The following is a 23246-nucleotide window of genomic DNA, read 5'->3' on the forward strand; positions in this document are numbered from 1 at the left end:
TTTTTTGTTTTTATTTTTTCATCTGTGTTTATATTTCATAGCTATCATTTCTAAATTCCACACTCCCCACCTCAGAACTATTCGACAGGTCGAGCAGGACTCAGCAGTGGATTCTGTCATAATCATTGTAAATTAACATCTATAACTGCCCTGCTGTATCCAGAAAACAATATTCTTGTAGTCACCTAATACCCTTCGTTCCTAAGATTATTTCACCCTCTTCTTCAGTGATCTCTAAGCCTTAGTAGGGCATGTGGCATAAATGCCCCATTTTAAGTTGTATAGTTTATTTAACAAAAGTTTTAAAAACAGATGTCTGGTTTTATTTTTACTTACTGTAGCTAATGTTGTGCCTGTGTGTCTCTGTGTACATGTGTGTTCTATAATTGCTGGTTATCTGAATAGACAAACCATGAAAGTATTTTTTTTCTGGAGATTGAGCCAAACTTGATAAAACATTGAAGAATAGCAAAGCTTGAAAATTTATACTTCTAGTTATTAAAATTTATTAAAATACTGAGGCATGGAGAGGATTGGTGACATTAGTTTAGAAAGAAATGATCAAGGGAATATTAGAGGATAATATATAAATTTACAGATATTATCATCTGATTTATAACAAAGCCCAAATTTAAATTGAATAAGGAAAAAGATCACAGGAGTATATAATACAAAAATAAGGAATTTGAATTCCATCTCATGTCTTAAAGAAAAAATATGTTTTATGTGCCATATATTTAAAAGTGAATACTGCATGACTTATTATAGATTAATTTTGTTTGACATAAATCCAAACTTATTTTTGTATATGAGTATCTAGTCATAACTTTTAAAATAAATTATTGTCTTTTTGCTTTTCCTTTTTTAATTTTTGCATTAGATAGATTTCATTATACTCTGTACTAAAGGTCACTGAAAAAATGTACATGCACTCACATATAATGGGATATATACTGAAGGTAATACTTTACAGAAAAGAAGCACAGGAGAATGGCACACAGAACAGGAAACATAAGGGGAACAGAGAGGAAAATCACAAGGGGACTGAAGAAGGAGGAAGGGCATCTAGGAGGGACGCTGCTGAGGAATGGTGGAGGCAAGTGAATCACACAGTGTTGTGATTTCATAGAATACCAGATCCTACATGAAGACACTGAAGATTCGAAGAACGTTCAGAGACTGGCAACCAAAAGAGCCACTAAGAGGAGTGTGAACAGCAAAAAAAAACCCTCCTCCCCCAAGTCCACAATTTCTTCTGTAGGTCACTTTATCATACACACAATGCCTAGGGAGTTCCCAAGGTAAACTGCAGATGGAAAGGAAGTGCTAGACTATCAGTTGGAGTCTTATGCTCTTCTGCTAGCTGGTTGTTTTGACAGCAGCTTCAAACAGATTCAGATGAAGTAAAAGGTGTCCAGACTCCACTGATCCCTAGTTGGATGCTTTTCACTGCTGGTGGGCATGCAAACTAGTCCAGTATCTGTGGAAGTCAGTCTAGAGGGGTCTCAAAAATCTAACAAGGGTTTTACCACATGACACAAATGTACCACTTCTAAGTCTTTACCTCCCCAACCTCCAAGTTAACACATCACAGAGACACATGGAAAACAGTGTTGATTGTAGCATTATGCACAATAGCTGTATTATGGAATCTACTTCAATGTCTAACAACAGAGTAATATCTAAAAATATTATGTGTCTTCAATCTGCACACATGTAGAAAAAAATCTTTTTCATCCATACAGATGAACATAGTCATTTCTTTCACATGGATTCAATGGATTTCAATAGATTCAACTGGAGATAATCATTTTAAGTGAGTTAAGACAATCTCATAAGGACAAATGTCACATATTTTCTCTCACTTATGATACCTTGATTTAATATAAACATAAAAGCATATAGGGGTATATGACACACAGGTAGGAATAAAATGCATATTGTGACCAAGGAGACTAATTGAAGGAGAAAAGAGAGAGAAGGGGAAGGGAATGAAGGTGTGAGGGGAATATATTCAACATACAGTATATACATGTGCAAAACTTAAAACTTAAGTAAAGATGTCCAAATTGGCACTATCTGATTTTAATAACTTGCAGTAATTGGTCCCATGTGACAAGTCATTCTTCTAATCTCTTCCTCCAATAGTTCATGAGAATGAATTCAACAAGTAACATTATCTTGTAAAGAATGCATTGATCATAAATACTCTTAAAATGCTGGAAATGGTGGACCTTGCTTTTAGAGCACATCAACCTTAGTAGACTTTGGCATGCAGTCTATTTTATAACAGTGTTGCTGAATTGCTATACATATATTTCCTTTACTATTAAATGGACTAAAAATATGGAGTATAACTTACCCATGTCCACAAGGCTCTTAAGACTGTGTGCTGCTAAGAACCAGGTCTCTGACTGGATTGTATACAAAGGTTTGAGCTGACACTTCACAAAGTTCTGCTCAATGAGGCAGTTGGTAAGAGTGGAAAAACTTCAGCAGATCAAGGGACAGCAAGCACAAGTACTTTATAAATACAGCTTGTTCAGAGCAAATTAGATTACAATCTGTAGATTGACAAGTTTGATGATGGCTATGTTTCTATAATGTGCGGTGACCTAGATAACAAAACCAAGATATTTTACCAGTGTTAAGTTCTTATACTGAGAACAATTTGTAAAACTTAGCTGCAGGACTTGGTAGAATCAAAGATAAACAGCAAGTTTCCTGAACAATTCAGTAGTAGTAACAAAAATGAAAGTACTTTGTCAGTGTTATTTAATTCTCTAACACAAAAAATTATTTATACAGGCTCCAAAGCTACACAGTGAAAACCTGTCTCAAAAAACCAAAAGTTATTTATTGAAATGTGTGTATGTGTGTGTTGTATGAATATGTATGCTCATGTATGTGTGCACATGTGTGCATATGTTTACTTGTGTGTGGAAGTCAGAGATCAATAGTCAATGTAGGACATCTTCCTCAATAACTCAAAACCTCATTTTTTGGATGGATTTTCTCACTGTCTATACTATCTGGCCAGCAATTTCTGGGAGTCCTCTTGTCTCCATATCCCCAGTGCAAGGATTAAAAGAGTGTGCCCACTGTTCCATGTTTTTATTTGGGTGTTGGTAATCAGATTGAACTATGCTCCTGCTTTGTCTGGCAAGGACTTTACCTACTGAGTCATTTGTCCAGTCTTTTATTAAATGAAGTGTTTCTATTTCTGCATGTCTGGCTGCTTAGAATAAAAAAATACACAAACTATTGAATCTACAGAGATTGTTCTTTAGTGTCTAATGTATTATAGTGCAGTGCATTTATGTGATGATACTATATTGCTACAGGCAGGTTGAGAGGTTCCAAGAATGTAAGAAAAGCTAGACCACACTCATATGAATCTCAGTGATTACAGAAAAAACATCTACAAGAAGATAAGATTTTGACAGAGCTACAATCAGAAGTATATAGAAATAACAAACCTCCTTGAGAATTCTGGAAATATTAAGTAGGTTTGTACTGAATGTTCAATAAATGAACACCAAGTATCCAGATGTTGCTAGAGTTTGTGGGAAGAAGTAAACAGAGCTTTGTGAAGCAAAGAATGACAACTCTTGCCAACAGACAGAAACCACATATGAAAATAGAAAACTCACTCTAGGATTAATGCTTTGAATTTCTCTTACAGTTGCTTTTCATTTCTCTTATTATTTCAGAAACATCAAAGGAGGGAGTTAGGAGTTGTTTGAGCTGATTCTAAATGCATACAAAATAAAACTGTGGTTCTCTTTTCTATCTTGCCAGATGGCGGGTGAAAAGGACAAAAAGCCTGACACAAAAGAGAAGAAACCTGCGGCCAAGAAGGCTGGCGGTGATGCCGGAACCGCCAAAAAGGGTGACCCTAAGGTTAAAATGACCAAGAAGGGGAAGCCCCACTGCAGCCAGAATCCTGTCCTGGTTAGAGGAATTGGCAGGTACTCCCAATCTGCTATGTATTCCAGAAAGGCCTTGTACAAAAGAAAGTAGTCAGCTGCAAAAACCAAGGTTGAAAAGAAGAAGAAAAAAGAGGTCTTTGCTACTGTCACAAAACCGGGTAGTGGTGACAAGAACGGCGGTACCCGGCTGGTGAAGCTACGAAAAATGCCCACGCATTATCCTACTGAAGATGTGCCTTGGAAGCTGCTGAGCCATGGCAAAAAGCCCTTCAGTCAGCACGTAAGAAGGCTTCCGGCCAGCATCACTCCTGGGACCATCCTGATCATCCTCACCGGGCGCCACAAGGGCAAGAGAGTGATTTTCCTGAAGCAGCTGGCCAGTGGCTGGCTACTTGTGATTGGACCTCTTGCCCTCAACAGTGTTCCTCTGCGAAGAACACACCAGAAATTTGTCATCGCCACCTCTGCAAAAGTTGATATCAGCAAGTTTAAAATCCCCAAACACCTGACTGATGCTTACTTCAAGAAGAAGCAGCTGCACAAGCCCAGGCACCAGGAGAGGGTGATCTTCGACTCTGAGAATGAGAAATACGAGATTACAGAGCAGCGAAAGGCTGATCAGAAAGCTGTGGACTGGCAGATTTTGCCAAAGATCAAAGCTGTTCCTCAGCTGCAGGGCCACCTGCGATCTCAGTTCTCTCTGACGAACTTTTGATGTATCCTCACAAACCGGTTTTCTAAATTGCTAGCAACCTAATTAAACAACTTCCTGTGTTTCAAAAAATAAAATAAAATAAAATTGTATCTCAAGTGAATATTAGGGAGATTCTCCTATTTACTCTCTTTTGCCAATGCATAATTTGATATGCATATGATTAAAATCAGAGACACTTTGGAAAGGGACATAGAAGTCAGAATAATGATTATATGACTTTATCTATCTCTATCTATCTATCTATCTATCTATCTATCTATCTATAATCTATCTATAGATCATCTCTCTATCCATCTTCTTTCTAATACCTACAGGTTTTACCTAACATCTAATAACTATTAAGTATATTTTTTTCATATTTATATATAGATATACAAATATATATTTGTTGATATATATATATACCACTCTGCATAAAATTATATGGAAGGCTTTCTCTCATGGCTTTTTAATATATTTTCCATTGTAGATTTGAAAACATTATTTAATAAAAATGTTTCCTCCTATCTTTTTAAAAGAATGGTCACTTGAGTTTCTAGAGTAGTAAAGAGTTATTCTGTGCTCACATGAGAGTTAAAGAAAAGTTAGGAGAAAAACTGAAGCTTAGAGAACAGAATTTTCTGTCCTTGATAAGGAATTTGTAATGAATCCCTAGAAAACAGTCTGCAAGACATGAAAACTAGGTATCTAGGAAAGCTTCCTAACCTGTAGCCAGAAGAGTTTGGGGAAATGATAATAAGTTGAAAAAGTGTCAAAAGCAATCTAAAAGTTGTTTGAACCTTTGTAGACAAGGAACTTTGCTTGACTACTTGTGTACAGATTACTGTGGAACTTATTTGTCCATGTTGAAAGCAGAAAACTGGAAAAGAATTCTGTTTCTTCAAGAAACCAGCCTGGTTTGAATATTGGAAATGTATGATTGTCATTTATTTCTTGCTACACTGCTGTTTACAAAGAAGAATGTTGATTCAACACCACGTCAACTGTTTATGGAAACTTAATTGCTTTGGTTTTATCTGTTGGTCCTGTCAATCCCTGGCATTGCTCTACCCTACACAGTGCTGTCTGTATTTATACCACTGATGACTTCATATAGAGTTGCTATCCAGCTTTAAATATAGTTTCAAAAGAATTTGCGATATGTTGGAAAGCACAGAGGAACTTGATTTGCATGCAAGCCCCAAACATGCTGCCAGTTGGCCGCTTCTGCTCATCTCTCTCCTATTTCCATAAATTGTTCTCTTTCTGCTTAAGCTTTTTAGCAGAGCAGGAAATGATCTGCAGTGACTTTTCTCCTGAAACAAGAATCAAGACACATTGGTCTAACACATGATAGAGTATTTTAAATTGAAGCCATCCCAGAAAACCCTTGGGAGATAAATAAAGACTAACGTGTTTGTGAACACATCCTGTTCATTAAAATAAATGCATTTAAAAGAAACTTTAAAATCAATCATTCACTCAGAAATCAGCTACCGAAAGTTTAGTAAGCATAAATGTATGTATAGTACACAATGAAACAAAGATCCAGTATCTGTGTGCTAAATATGATAAGACTTTTCCCGCAAAAGTTTACATATATTCTAGCTAAAAATCTCATAGTGCAGGATTTGACATTGGAAGCATCTCCTCTTGTATCTCTTGACTCCAGTTAGATGACTGATACTGGAAACCTAGCTAACTATTGAAAGCTAGTGAAGTCATGGTTATCGGAGAAGAATCTACAGCACTAATTTACTAAGCCAGCATCATTCCTGAGAATTATCTATGAATAGATGCCCTTATATCCACAGATATGTGTAGTTTTCACTCCTTATAAAGGAAACTTCTCTTTTAAACAGATGGAGAGCACTAAAGAGAACCACAGCCAATCAAAAAACAGACTCAGCCCAGTCCCCATGGAGACATCTACAAACCACTCCCATACCTAATGCTCAGAGAACACTGAGGAAGAGGTATCCGGAAGGGTTCTAAGAGCCAGAGGTTTTGGGGTATTTGCTGTGAACTTGTGTCCTTTAGTAATACCAGAAGCTACATTTCTAATGGCTTAACAACACGTCTTCCCAAACACGTACTGAACAAGAATGATACCAGTGAACGTGGCTAACTGGATGGAGAAGAGTCCACAAGGCTTCAGTACTGCACAAAGAAGTGTGGGCAACTGAGGAAAGCTGGGAGTGGGAGAGGTGGCTTTCCTCAGGAAGAGTACACCAGTTCATTTGTTCAGTGCCAGATGGTCAAATCATGCATACAGGTAGCGTTGTACTGACTGAACAGGGTATTTACGAACATTCATATATGCACGGAATTACAATTAGTAAAGCAATAGGTCACAGATTTATGAAAGAGTGGGGAGGGGTCGTATGGGAGTGTTTAGAGGATGGAAAGGGAAGGGAGAAATGTTGCAATTCAATTATAATCTCAAAAAGTTGTAAAATTGTTTTTTTTCCCCCAATTGTTATCACCATGGCCCAATTCTCATGTTCCCTTGTGTCAAGATGAGATATCCTTGTGTCTTATTTTCTTTCTCCCTGGCTGAACTCTTTTTAATGAAAGTTTACTGGGAATTGACTAGCACTCAAAAAGTGTCTGCTTATGCTTCAAAATCTCTCTAGATGGTGAAGTTGATTCTGTCCATAGGAAATTTAGACCCTATCAAACCTAAACATATCCTACCTAGAGAATAAAGTCAGTCATTTTTATAATTTAATTTGAATACACTATATTAAAAACCATGGCCTTTTAATTTTTCTCTCATGTTATCTTACAATTTATTTATTATATAATCTTGTTAATGTATACCCATGTTTCTAGTGTAATTGCTTTTCTCCCTACTTCCTGTAACAAATAATCCAAAGGTTTTAAGAGTTTAAAACAATATGCATACTCAACAGTTTTGGGGTCTTAGTAACTCAGATTTGAGTGTGGTGTCTCACCAAGAGCATCCATGTGTCAGTACAGGACACAGACATCTATCAACTTTGTGGTTTGTGTCCAAGTTGGTTTATTCATGATTTGAAGGTGCCTTGTTTGGGGGTTCTTTCCTGATTGGCCTCCTGAATGCAATGCAGTCTGCAAACATCTCTGTGTTCAGATAAAGCTTAAATACCTTTTTATGAGGTTGGAGAAATGGCTCAGTGGCTAAGAGTACTTGCTACTCTTTCAGAGGATCTGAAATCTGTTTCCACAACACACATCTAGTGGCTCACTGTACTTCCATCTCCTAGAGACCTCATGCCCTCTTCTGGTCTACACAAACACCAGCATGCAAATGGTGTATATACATACACAAAAATAAAATCATCTAATATTTGAAATTGTTTTTAATGTTTCTAGCATTAGGAAGATTGAAATAAAGATATTAGGAACTTTGGTGGAAAAGAAAAATATTTACCTCTCCACAGAGCTAGGCTTAAAAGCCTAATGTATGGCTCCTATATATTCCTGAACAAATGATCCAAGAAAAGAATAAATTGGCATGCTTTTAATGAGGTTGAAATGAAAAAGCGTATAGCCATATACCCCTGTTTACTGACTGTAGAAAACTGACCATGACTTGACCAAATATTCCAGAGACCACATAAGGGCACATGTTCCACAAATTCAGGGTGTTACAAGAATCCCAGAAATTTATTATGTATTATTTTTTATTATACAAAGTTATTTTATTTAGTTATCCTTAATAATGATATAATAATATGATAATAATAATCATTGTCTTACCTGGTCAGTACATAGAAAAAAAATGCCGATGTTAACATACAAATACTATCTATTGAAATATAAGGGCACAGTGTGATTTAGGTACTTCCCATATATCCATTTATCCTGTCTTCATAGAAACTATAGTGGAACGTTAATACCTTTTTTTTCATTCAGTGATAATGAGGAAGGAAAACACCAATAGATTTAGATCAATGTTGTTCATCCAGAAAGTTAATGAGGACATGGGACATTGGACCCTTAAATTTTATAACTACAAACCCCATTGTTCTCCAGGAAATAAATAGCTGGTCTAACACAGCGCAGATATTATGTGTTGAAGTTGTGATCCTAACCAAGGCTTCTTACATAACATTATCCACAACACAATTTAAATTGTCCTCCCAGGGTCCATAATGTTTTCAAAGAGCGACATGAACTCAGTTACCAGAATCTCCTGGGTGAAGAGATCAGTTCAAATGAAAAAGGGAGAAGATGCTTTGCCCTGTTTTGTTAATGGAAACAGAATAAAGTTATGTTTTAAAATCATGATAATTTTCTTCATCTTTTTCCTCTTAGTTTTATTAAAGATTCTGGAGGTGGAGGTCAATGTCTGAAGGACTACAAGATTATCATATGAAAGTGACAAGTTGGCAGGAAAGACTGGACACCCCTGGCATTCTTGCGTGTTACAGCGATGCTGGAGAAAACCTGTGCAAAGCAAATGGCCCATAAGAGCCCTATCCTTTGCATTTTGCCTTTGAGTATGTAGCCCTCTTCCCAGTTCTGGCTCACTTCCTTCCTTATAAATGTATTGGTAATAAACTGCATCTGCTAGTCTTATTATCCATGTGTCTCTGTCAAATTCCTTGTTCTTGGACACAAGAATCTGAAAATCCAGTGAATGGCAGCTAGCTAGATTATATCATATATAACTTTAAATCAATATCAAAATGCATGTGTATAGTCTAGATTTTTTATTTTATGTTTTATGAGTTCTTTGAGAATTTTGTACAATGTGTTTTAATCATATTCAAGTCCTCATGCTTCCCATCCCTTCCCAACCAATTTGTGTTCCCTCTCTTTTCTTTAGATTAAGCTCATTGAGGACGATTGGTGCTGTTCATATACCCTTGAATATGTGTTCACTAGAGCATGATCAATCCACCAAGGGATGACATCTTCAGGAAAAATGGACTCTCTTCCAACAGCAGTCAATTAATACCTCCTCAGCTAGGCATGTGACTTCATGCTCATCTCCCTTCACCACTCTGGGATTTCATCAGGCTTGAGCTTGCACAGGTTTTATGAATACTGTCTCAACTGGTGTGAATTTATTTTCAAAACTTCCTGTATCTAAAAAAACATGTTTCCTTTTGTCATTGACCACTTTTGGTTCTTATTATTTTTCTACCCTCTTCTGCAATGATTCCTGAGACTTGGGGGTAAGGGGTATGTTATGGATGTCCTGTTTAGGGCTGAACATTCTGCTGTCTCTTGTTTCCTGCACCATGATGGGTTGCGAATCTTCATGTTAATCATCATCTACTGCCAAAAGAATCTTCTCTGATGAGGATTTGGAGATGGACTAATGCATGGGTGCACAGATAAGTTCTTAGGAGTTTGTTTAATACTACTTTAAAATGGTTTAAAATGTTCAAAAATCTTAAAATTATAAAGTAATATTAGAATCATAAATTAAGATCAATAAGTCTTTGAAGAAATAATTATAAATTTAGCATCTTCCAAATGTCACTGCTTATAAGTCTCCATTACATACAGTGATGTCCTTGGCCTTTCCTGTCCCTGAGAAGTTTTCTGTTCTAAGAACTTCATTCAGAGTGTTCCTCTCCTACAGGTGAAATTGTTTTCCATCTTTTACACAGCATATTTATTATCACTTTTCTATGTCTAACTAGGTAAATGCATTATGTTACAGTTGTCTAATTATTCAACACAATAGTGTACTGCTCTGTAGCATGGAAGAGTAGGCTATCCTATAAAGTCCAGGGTTCAAGGTGGGAGGTGCATGTTGCACCATCCTTATTGAAGTGTACTTTATCACGATCATACAAGAAAACCCATTCATGATATGTTTCTCAGAGGGACTCACATTCACTAAATAATATATTATTGCATTTTGTTAATGTGATTATATCTTTTTGTATCTGTGTTTATTCATCTGTGTGTGTCTATGTGTCTGTGTGTTGGCATGGCATGTGTATAGAAATTACAGGACATCTTTCAGGAGTCAATTCTCTCTCCTCCACCACATGTGTCAGTCTGATCCCTCAGGCTTGGTGGCACACACTTTTACACACTGAGCCATCTAGTCAGCCCTAATGTAACTGCAGCTAATACACCAAGCAACATGGAACTGAGTTACTGTTGCTAATACTCCAGACTATTTTATCTGTTTTTTTTTATTAATTGCAGATGAAAAATCTTTTTTAAAAAAATCTATCCAAACTTGAAAAAAATATTTATGGGTACATTCTTTACTCCTAGTGACCTATTTATAAATTAGTTAGACCTATTACCACCACTAAAATTATGTGAGAGCAATATTATTTTCATTTAATTTTTTTGTTTTATTAAAAAAAAATGTGGAGCCCTAGAGGATAGTAGACCCTAAATTGTCTAAAATTAAAGGTTCTGCATTCCAGTTTATCTACTTAAACTTTCTGAGATTTGAAGTTAGCTATAAAATGTAGGTAATCATAGCAACTATCATCCAAAAGTACTAGAACTTAGAACTAAATTCAGAAGGATTGCAAATAGGCTAGGAGGCTGAGAAGGCATGGCAGCATCCTAGATTTTCTTCTTAAATATACAATTTCTATTTATTTATTATTAATTTTTGTTTTGGGGTTCTTGGAATTGGACACATGCTAAGGAGGAACTTTCTCATCAAGCTCCCAGGCTTAGAAATTTTTATCTTGTTTTTGTTTTGAAGACCAAGATTAGCTCTGAAGTCCTAGCTGGATTCTAACTCCTAGGTTCAAACATTTTTCTGCTTTAGCTTTCTATTTTGAAGTATATACAGGTGTGTGGTGCAGAACTATGAGGTTTTCTTTTTCACAATTTGCTGATATGTGGCATATCCTGGGAGATGTTTCATGTGTAATGAATCATACAACCATTATGTGTGCATAGCTACATCACTACTGATCTATGAACGTTGAGTAGTATTTTGGTTAGTTTTTGTTCCAGGTTGTGCTGAAGGAGATAGTTTTAAGCTGCTATTATGCAGAATCTCTTCATTTTGCTTTTTTATTTGAATTAAAATTTGCTCCCCATGACCTTACATCTACATTTGCAGTGAAAACCCCACACTAGACAGAAAACTTCTGAAACTACAAGAAGCTGAATGTCAGATGATCCACTCTTCCAATTTGCCATTTCTGCTTCTGAGTTTAAAATTTCATCATTTGGCCTATTGTAAGTAACAGAATCACAGGCACACAATAGGAAAGTATAGTTATGCTGATTGTAAAGACCAAAACTTAAGGATTGAGTTTTAAAGAGATTTATTCAATATATACCACTTCTAGGTATATACCCATAGGAGTCTAAGTGAGCATACAACAAAGATCCATGCATATAATGCTTACTATAGTATTACTCACAGTATCCAGGAACATAATGAGCCTAGGTACCCATCTAAAGACTATACATACACACATGTACTGACAGATAGACAGTAAAAGTGTGTAACTGCTAAACGTGCATTCTTTTGCTTACATAAACCATTAATACAAGTTTATATTCTATCTGTAGTAAAATCATGATTTTTTTACCCCTTTAAACATTCTAAACACTTTGAATGAAAATTTGTTGTGGGCTGTTCTGTATGCTATGAATGTGTTGCTCTGGTTGATTGATAAGTAAAATGCTGATTGGCCAGTAGCCAGGCAGGAAGTATAGTAGAGGCAGGACAAGCAGAGAGGAGAATTCTGGAAAGTGGAAGGCTGAGTCAGGAGATGTTGCAAGCCCCCGCCACAAGAAATTAGATGTAAAGTACCAGTAAGTCACGAACCACATGGCAACTTATAGATTAATAGAAATGGGTTAATTTAAGATATAAGAACTAGATAACAAGAAGCCTGCCACAGCCATACAGTTTAAGTAATACAAGTCTCTGTGTGTTTGCTTGGGAGCTGAGCAGGACCAGGAAAACTCCAGCTACAAATTGTGCCCAACGTGGGACATCTGTCTTCATCCCATAGGTCTAGAGACTCTCAATCACTTTCTCTGCTTCCTGTAGAATGTCTGGCAGTTTATTCTGTGAAGCAGGAACCTGAAGGACCATTTTGTCAAGAAAAGTTCAGTGGTCATTTTCCTATGGGTCCTGCATGTCCAGTCGATCAAGCAGTCCAGGCAAGAACAGTTTCTTGCCCAAATGGCTATTTTTGACAAGGTGAAGATAAACTCCATAGTGTCTTCAACGCCCATCCTCTTCTATGAAGTAAATTGGTGCTGCAAGGAGAAGACATATCTCACTGTCCAGAAAGTCTAATTTCTTAAAACATTATAAATGCCATATTCTATAGGTCTTTGAGGTGTTTGAAGTATTCTTATCAGAAGTTGTTGAAAGAGTCCCCTCTTTCTGACTGCAAAAAAAAAAAAATGTCAATGAAGAGATGAGTCTTGACATGGTCTTCTAGGAGGGTGGAAAGCAGAAATTGAGTATACTGATCCAGTGTGTAAAGATTGTTACATAATTCAATCTCACTGCTTTTGGTTTTTCTTTGCCAACTTTTCATTGTCCTGGGCTTCACTTTGCTGAACTCAGTCTTTCCTTATATCAGATTCCTTTTTGTGCAGGGGCAGGGTTCATTGGCATATGTATATAAAGAAAGGTGGTAGCAGGTTAAAACTTTAAATACAGACTTTCCACAAATTACTATAGGCCTTCTATTCCAACCATCCAAATACTTGTCTACTACCAAATTTGAATTAAAAAATGTCTTTCAAGTTTAATATTTTCCACATTATGCTTCTTATATTTGAGTATTGACTAATTATATGATGAACAAATATATATCAGACATGTTTATACATCTAATATTGCTAAAATCCATTTGCATTTGTTCTTCTTTTTCTGAATATAAAGGCAGGACATTGTCTGAATGCCAAGTATTTTTATAATAGTAATTATGAAACTCCATGTATTCTACTATAGCCAACCATACACAACTCCCTTCAATTAAAAAAATCACAAATATTATGAAATTTGTGTTCATGAGAATGAAGGGATTCTTAAAGTAAACCTTATAGATATTTCACAAAGGGCTTCCCTGACTCTGAAAGGAAAAATGACTCAGGACTCAGGAATCCCTCTGCTGAGGAGTGGGGGAAATGTGTTGTAATTTCAGCAGTACCAGTGAGTGGTGCAGATGGGCATGGAGATGGCCAGGCAGATGGTGCCAAGGCAAGAATAGCAGATGCTGGTGAGTGAGAGCTGAGCAGATGGTGCAATGGCACAGGCCACGTCAGCCTTAGTTGCAAGAAGTATAATAAGTTCACATTAGAAGATTCTGGAACAGCTGTCCTGAATCTAGTACTATATGAGGTCATTAATTTCAACGATCATTTATTAGTGTGCACTGGTGCTCAGTATTAGCCAAAGACAACTAATAATTATTGAGTGAGCAAGAGGATACCTTGTAAGAATATCCAGTGATTTTATATTTTCTATAAATTAGGTTAGTGAAGTATTATTCAATGTGTGTAAACGTGTAGGTAGAAGAGAGTACAGGGAGATCAAAGGTCTATATAATGCATTAGCACTGATATTTTCAAGCTTTACCAAAACATCTAGTATCTTAAGCCTTTGCCCAGTTTTTGTTATGATAAGTTAAAGTTCAGACACATGACAGTACTATTGAATGTCTTCTAGGAACTACAAGTTCCTAAGTTTATTCTCTAAACACTAAGTCAGAAATATGTGATTGACAAAATGATTTATAAACCCACAGACACTATATTAGAGTCCCCACTTAAAGATAATTGGGGAAAATTTTACAAAATATAATATCAATATGAATCATTTTAATTATAAGTGAAGGAAATTATATTTTCTTTGCTTTTGTATATGGAAAGTCAGACAATATAATTTGGGCATCAACTATAGCAGTGTCCAAGTTCTGGTGTGCTTAATGTTGGTCACCACTCAGTGGCTTCTATCTACTTCCCCTCTCTCTAGAGACCTGGAAGGTTTATTCTCCAAACAAATCTTCAGTGGTCTCTGAAAATGACTCTGTTTTTCCCTGGCTGCTCTTGGGAACCAAGAATCCCCAGGACTACAATGGAGAAGGACCTCATAAAGAAGCTAGTGAAATGGGCCAAGAAGTAAGTAAGCGTGGCAATCTAGAAACTAAAACATTTGATATAACTAAATAAGGCCATGGTGGGGATGGGCCTGAACAATAAAAGATTTTCTATGCAATGGATATTGAATCTATTGCTACAACTTTTGGTTTTGTTTTTGTTTTTTGAGACAGGGTTTTTTCGGTGTAGTCTTGGTGCCTGTCCTGGATCTCGCTCTGTAGCCCAGGTTGACCTCGAATTCAAAGAGATCCACCTGGCTCTGCCTCCCAAGTGCTGGGACTAAAGGCGTGCACCACCACCGCCACTGTTGCCGCTGCCGCTTACTACAGATATTTTAGAGACAGAAAAGGGGTTTATCTCATAGTTTAAAGTCTAGTTAATTATGGAGGGAAAGTTACCTTATAGGAGCTTGAAGTAGCTGATCACATCCACAATTAGAAAATGGAGAGAGGTGAATGCAAACTAGTGTTCATCATACTTTTCTACTTTGTACAGCCCAGCATCCCTTGACCAGGGAATACTTCCCCTCACAGTAGCAAGTCTTCATAGCTACTCCTCTATAGACACAACTAGAGGTCTATCTGTCCTAGGTGGTTCTAGATTCTGTCATGTTGGCAACACTAGCCATAGCAGTCACCCAGTCCTGCTGATGGGATGTGAATTATATATAAATTAGGAGTGCAAATTTCTATAAAAATGTTTTAAAACATTCCCCAAAGGAAATCCATATTTTCATAGATCCCTTCCTTTCTGTGGTCTCCCTAAACTTATCATTACCCCATATCTTGTTGTCTTACTATGTAGCCCTGGCTGGCCTAGAAATCACTATGTAGATTGTCCTTGAATCTGTGGTGAACCTCTTGCCTCTGATTTCAAAATTCTGGGACTGTAAGTATGTGCTACTATCTTCATATGATGATTGATTGTAGTGTGCTAGATCCTGCTGAACCTGCTTACTGTACTGAGTGTTTAGAATGTCTATAAGGTAGTTCTTAGTTAAGAATGAGTACAAGAGCCAGAAGCTGCAGAGGACAGCTGTGAAACAATGCTTTCTGGACATGACAGAGCCATTGGTCACATAAGCTCGCAGCACCTGTGGCTTTACATGCACAACCTGCACAAGGTCAAACTAGCCAAGATCATAGCATAGATTGTGGATATTGGGGGTGGGATGGGGAAGAGTCGGTTTTCTTCAGGGATGCAGATCCTGTTTGGCTTACTCATGCTCCAGACGTCTCCATATTCATGCATGTACAGGCATTGCTACATGAACTCAGTGTGTTTGCAAAAAGAGCACGTGAAGTTGGGAGGGAAGAGTGGAGGGAGGATTTGAAGAGGGTGGAATGTGGTGAATTTGATCAAATTGCATTATATACATGTATGAAATTCTCAAATAAGAGAAAAGAATGTATAACCATAAAAATAATTAAGTTTATATGAAATCATAGTTTCATTTATATTTTAGTTTAGTTTATTTTTTATTATAATTTTTGTTCATTTGATTTGTGGAACTGGCAGTTAAATTGAGGGTCATATGTGCTAGGCAAGGGCCCTACCATAGAGCTGTACCTTCTGTTTATTTTGAGATAAGATGTTCATAGTTCTCCTAGCCTATTCTTTCTTCCTCCTGGTGTTGGGTTACAGGCTTATAACAATGTATACTGCTTCAATTTTGTCTGAAAAGAAAAGTAATAAGAACTCAAAACTCGTGGCTTCCTAATTTTTTTATATGACATTTCACTATTAACTCTTGAAACTGTTTCCATCTGTAGCATAGCTGTATGGTAGAATTACATTATAGATGGTCCTTGATTTGCAATGGTTTGACTAAGGTTTTCAGGTTTGGAAGGATATAAAAGTGATATACATCTAGTAAAGGCTACATTTCCAGTTTCAAATTTTGACATTTTTCTGGGCTATCAGCATGCTACCTCATGATATTCTGTGAGGATGATGGGCTATAGTTCACCTGCAGTGAACAAGGGTCCAGTAAACCATGCTATCATGAGGATGAGTACCTGATATGCCACGTGGAATGTGCAGCTGAGGAGGAGCCTCTGTAGATTGGAATTGTTCAGTGCATTTCTGATTTAATATGTATGGATTAGAGTCAAGAGGACAACTATAGGGAATTCCATGTACATTCAATTTGAAACAAAGGTTTAGACCAGGGTCTCGTGGTAAAAATAGAGACAATTCATCAAGAAATGCTTCCAAAAGTGGATGTTGGCCAGAGAACTGGAGAAGGTTACAAGTTTAAATACCTTGAGCGACTAGTAATGTCCTGACCCTCAATGAGTCATTTACACAGCACCGATCTTCTTCCCTATTTGTAAATTCAGGTCTTTTCTCCACAATGTTCTGTCCCTTTCATGTAGTCCTGGTGGAAAAGATTCTCCAGGCTTTCTGTCAACTGGCTTCTTTCTTATAATAACCTTGAGTTTTTTTCTCTATCCTATGCTGCTGCACATTATAACATTTCATTTTAAGAACTGTAATCCACAGCTATTGGTCCACAGTTCATTGGTTTCCACTAGTTTGGCTGGCTGTCTCTATGTTTTCCCATGATGATCTGGATGTTCCTTGCTTATAAAATCCCTCCTCTCTCATCAATTGACCTCCTGGAGCTCGGCCTGGCACCCAGCTGTGGATCTCTGCATCTGCTTCCATCAGTAATTGGATGAAGGTTCTATGATGACAGGGTATTCACTAATCTGGTTACTGGAGCAGACCAGTTCAGGTACCTTCTCAACTATTGCTAGTAGTCTAAGGTGGGGGTCATCCTTGTGATGAAAAATTTAAAAAAAAAAGAAAATAAAAGAACCGTAATTCTGCTACAAATGGAAGAGCCTTTGATTAATGGAATCCTGTTGTTGCACACCTCTTCCTTGTTCTACAATCAGAAATTCAGTGCTGGCCATTTTAAACAGGTCACAATGGGTCTCCTTAAGCCAACTGCACCACTTACTCTTCCCTGGTAGAGCTATAATCAAACATTCATAGGAGCTCCTCTGTAGACATTTATAGCTCCATTTGCATTCTTGGTGTGTGTGTATTTAGGATGTGGATTTATGTGTACAGTTGGAATTTCAGACCTACAGTTTCCACAACCATGGGTTCAGTTAACTTCAGATGGAAGACACTCTCAACAAACACAGTACAACTGACAGAAAAAGTCTAGACTCAATTTGCTTACCATTATCTCCTGCACAATACAGTCTGACAATGGTTTGTATGTAATTCACATTGTGTGAGACTTTAGAAAAGTGTTTTTAACTTAAAATTTTACCCAGAACCCGGAGAAAAGGCTTCACAATTTAGAGAACTTGAATCTGTTGCAGAGGACACTAGGTCTGTTCCCAGCACTCATGCCTAGTGGCTCACAATCACCTACAACTCCAGATCCAGGAGATCTGACACCTCTTCTGGATTGCACAGGCACCCACATTCACATGTATATTTGACGCAGACAGACACATGTGCATACATGGAAAAAAGAAGGTATTAGAAAGTTACACTTAAACTGGGGGGATGGGGGTGGCACACGCCTTTAGTCCCGGAACTCAGGAGACAGAGCCAGGCTGATCTCTGTGATTTTGAGTCCAGCCTGGTCTCCAGGATTGGCACCAAAAACTACACAGAGCCCCCTCAAAAAATTACACTTAAAATCTTGGGCTGAAGATATGGGTTAGATATTAAGGGCATTTACTGCCTTTGCAGGGAGGGGACCTGGGTTTGACTGTGAAGAGCCATGTTATCTGCAAGAGTAGCATCCCAGCATCAATTTCAAGTATCTCCTAACATCTATAACTCCTGTTGCAGGGGATATGATTCCCTTTTGACACCCCCAAGCATTCAAATGCATATGCAGATGTCCATACACAGATATGTGCACATAGAAAATAATAAAATAATGAACTAAACAGAGAAAAAAATTTCCCTAGTACAATTCCAAAAGGTGAGGCAAAAGTATATATAATTATGGAAGATTTTTGTTGGCAAAAATAATTCAACCCAACTTTTAAGAAACTTTAGGCCATCTATATGATTGAATTCTTCCTCAGCTTAATTTTTCGGATGGATTATTACTGTCTAAATAGTACTTATTAATAGACTTTTAAAGAAAGAAAACATTTATACATGCATATACTATACAGAAAACTGTAAATTAATTTGCTTTCACATAATATAAAGCGTTTTGACATCCCTGACTTTAAAAAAAAATGAACTGAATTGGCTAATTCAGAGAGTTGAAGTTTCTACCTATTCTTTTTAAGTACTGGAGTTTTCTGTTTAGGAGTGAGTATAGCTTTTATGTGGGTACAAACAGAGATTTAGAGAGCAATCGGGAAGTGGGTAGAAGAGACAGTGAGTTGGAAATGGGAGACTGGGGATGAAAGTGGTTAACATGCATCATGTACATGTGAGAAATTGTCAAGGAAACTTAATTAACAAAAAAATTATTCTAAGAAAGGAGAGTAAGATATAAAGACCACATTACTCACAAATTAGCAACATAGGAGCTGAATCTTTGTTATACAAGGTTATGCAATTTGTTATACAAAGTTAAATGAAGAACAATGAAGTATTCACTGTTTGCTTATAATAGTAATTATAACTTTGTCTAACATAAAGTCATGCATAATAATTGGTTCCCTTGTCTCTCATTAATGTATTTCTTCTGAGATTTTATTGTCTGATGATTTGAACAGAACACCATGAATTTATGGGTAGTATTTTACAACACTACTCAATTAATAAGGGTGTATTTCCCTGCAAAATCTTTTTCTCTGTTACTTTATATCTATACACAATAACCATAACTAAGGAAGTAATTAATTTTATTCTAAGAATTCCTGTAGGAACAAATGATATTTTTCTGGCAGTACTCATGAATACTTGAAGACTTGCCAAAAATAAATCACTAGAAAGTGCTGTTCATCAGGATGCTCAGCCCCAAAATGGGTTATTGTCAGCATCTAGCAGATGTGAGGTGGTGACACAGTGGCAGGTCATATTCCCAACTAGACTTGGCAACAAGAATTGTTAACCTTGACTTAGGCTAGAAAACCCCTCTCAAATCTCTAGTTCTCATTAACACATAAGCAAGCAAGTCTTCAGTTCTCCATTTATGCTAACGAGCTGATTCTAATGGTAAATATACAGAAGTGAAGGCTAGAACAAATGTGCTGTGTGCAGAAACTGCCTTTGGTGGATTTCAGTCAAAAAGAATCTCATTCCAGGCAGTAAGCTACTAAAGTTATGATTTTGGTAAAAGTTCCCTCATCCTTATAAAGAGCTAGGCAATAACTATAACTATTTAAGCTACAATTTGTTAGTTTCTGTTTCAGCTTATAGATCTAGTTATAGGAAGATGGATAATGTTAAGGAATATAATTCTAAAATTATTATTTTTTGGAATTATTCTAGCAATTAAAAGTGAGTTTGGTTTAGCAGTTGAAAACATTCCTTTTTAATTCATGAAGTAGTTCAAAGCATTGGACAGCCAAAGTTATCAGAAATACTAAAGTTATCACAATATTAGATTTCAGAAAAACCCACACTGCATTGGTCACATGACTTTTGACAAAGATATCAAAACCATGTGGTTGAGAAAGGACCAGACATTTCAATTAATGGTGCTTGGAAAACTGGATAGTCACAATTAAAATAAAACTAGATTCCTATTTCTTTTTTTAATTAAATTTTTTCATGCAATATATTCTGATCATGCTTTTTCTCTCCTCTAAGTTCTTCTAGATCCTCCTAACTTCCTGACCTACCAAACTGCAGGTCCTTTCTTTCTCTCTTTTTAGAAAATAAACAGGTAAACAAACAACAACAAAAAAAACCACCACAATAAACTTACACACACTATTTCTTTTATGGTACAAAATTCACATACACACACTATTTCTTATACTGTACAAAAGTCAATTTAAATGAGTCAATGATCTTAATATAATATTTGAAACCATCAGGGGAAAAAGAGGAAAACCCTCTCATGATAATTGATTGTCAATGGCTTTTGAACAGATTTCAAATAGCCTAAGACATAAAGTAAGAATTGACAAATAACACCCCCATGAGAATGTTTCCCCTTCAGCCTTCCTAATATCTTGCTTTTTCAATTAATATTTTTATTTTATAATTAACTTAATTTCACATATCAGCCATGGATTCCCCCTTCCTCCCTTCTCCCACTCCCCTCCCTCCCCCCCCAATCCACCCCCATTCCCACCTCCTCCAAAGCAAGGTATCCCCCTGGGGAGTCAGCCCAGCCTGGTAGACTCAGTTGAGGCAGGTCCAGTCACATCCTCCCTACACCAAGGCTGAGCATAGGCCCCAAGCTCCAAGCCCATGCACTAAGGACAGGTCCTGGCTCCACAGTCTGGGGGCTTCCCAAACAGTTTAAGCAAATCAACTGTCTCACTTACCAGAGGCCCCGGTCCAGTTCCATGGGGGCTCCTCAGCCATTGGTTCACAGTTCATGTGTTTCCACTAGTTTGGCTATTTACCCCTGTGCTTTTTCCAATCATGGTCTCTATCTCTAACTCATACAGTTCTTCCTCTCTCTTGCCGATTGGACTCTTGAAACTGAGAAGTTTTATAGTGCAAAAGACATGGTCAACAAGACAAGACAACAGACTACAGAATGGAAAAAGATCTTCACAAACCCCACATCTGACAGAGTGTTGATATCCAGAACATATAAAGAACTCCAGAAATTAGACATCCAAACACCCAACAGTCCAATTAAAAATGAGCTATAGAGCTAAACAGAGAATTCTCAACAGAAGAAACTCAAATGGCTGAAAGACATTTAAGGAATTGCTCAACATCCTTAGTCACCAGGGAAATGCAAATCAAAACGACTCTGAGATACCATCTTACACCAGTCAGAATGGCTAAGATCAAAACCACTGAAGACAGCTTATTTTGGAGAGGATGTGGAGCAAGGAAACACTCCTCCACTGTTAGTGGGAATGCAAACTTGTATAGCCACTTTAGAAATCAATATGGCACTTCCTTAGAAAATTGGGAATCAAACTTCCTTAAGGCCAAGCTATACTACTTTTGGGCATACACCCAAGAAATGCTCAATAATACCACAAGGACACATGTTCATCTATGTTCATAGCAGCATTATTTGTAATAGCCAGAACTTAGAAACAACCTAGATGCCCTTCATCTGAAGAAAGGATAAATAAAATGTGGTACATATACACAATAGAGTACTACTCAGCAGAGAAAAACAATGGTATCTTGTTTTTATAACCTTTCTGCCCTCTCTTCTATGATATTTCTTGAGCAATAGATGCAGGAACTATAATGAAGATACGTCTATGGGGGCTGGGCTTCACATCATCTGCTGATCTCTGCATGGTATGCAATTAAGGTTCTTGGTGATAATCTCCATTTGTTGAGGAGGGATAGTTTCTATACTTATCTATGGGTATAAAGATAAAATTTAAGTCTAAAATGTAATTTTTGTTGGTCTAACAAAATGGCAGTAGTTGATCATCTTTTAATATCCATGAACTCATTTGCTCAAAAGGCTGGCTGGATTTCTAGCACCAGGTATAATTTTCCTCCCATTTAGAGGGCCTTAGCTGCAATTTAGATAACTTTTGATTACCACCAATATCTGAATGACACTCAAGTCACCTTTCAGATATCTTGCCATACTGGTTATTGTTGTGGTTCATAGGAGTCACAGCTGGATAGGATTATTAATAGCTTCCCTCCTTTAGCAGCTTTCACAGTATTTTCTGATACTTTGGGAGCCAGATCACAGGAAGAAGGCATTCAGGTTAGAGCCACTTCAAATCACTGAAATTCTATATCCTAATTGTATGTTGTCTTCAGCAATAGGGGTTTATTTTCAAACTCTGTATGGTTACCAAGGCCAACTGCCATAGTATTTATTGTTTTGGGAATCACTTGGACAATCCTGACAATAATATATATATATATATATATATATATATATATATATATATATATATATAAAATATATTGTGTGTATGCACATACACTTATATGGATGTGTGTGCTTTTAGGTAAAGAAACCCTTTTGCATAGTTGGTGGGTATGTAAACTTGTCAATCCATTGTGGAAGTCAGTGTAGATGGTCCTCAGAAAGTCAAAACTAGAATTATTATATGTCCTAGATATACCAATCTTGGATATGTACGTAAAGCAGTCAAAATCACCTTACAATAGATATTGCTAAATACCCATTTTTATGGAAACTCTATTCACAATAGTGAAGTCATGGAATAAGTGCAGGTACCCTTTAAAAGGATGAAATGTGAAAGATGAAACTTGATAATTCACAGGAGGAAATGGATGGAACTTGAGATCAACATATTAAAATAAATAAAATAGATATATTCAGAAAAAATTAGCATATTTTCTATATGTGTAGTATCCAGATTTTTAGAATATGTGAATATAAATGTAGTCTTAGGGAATAAGAGAAGGGCACCATTGTAAGTTAGGCAATAGGAGGTAAGCGAGGGGTTAATTATGGTTTCAATACATCTACACATAGCAATGTA

The 23246-nt window shown here is 36.8% G+C and overlaps 1 pseudogene; it reads left to right on the top strand.

Annotated features, from left to right (window-relative positions):
• The first annotated feature begins 3801 nt into the window (after nucleotides 1-3801).
• Nucleotides 3802-4647, top strand: LOC118570076 (annotated as a pseudogene).
• Nucleotides 4648-23246: the final 18599 nt, after the last annotated feature.

This window comes from Onychomys torridus, chromosome 18, assembly GCF_903995425.1.
Source record: "Onychomys torridus chromosome 18, mOncTor1.1, whole genome shotgun sequence".
NCBI lineage: Eukaryota > Metazoa > Chordata > Mammalia > Rodentia > Cricetidae > Onychomys > Onychomys torridus.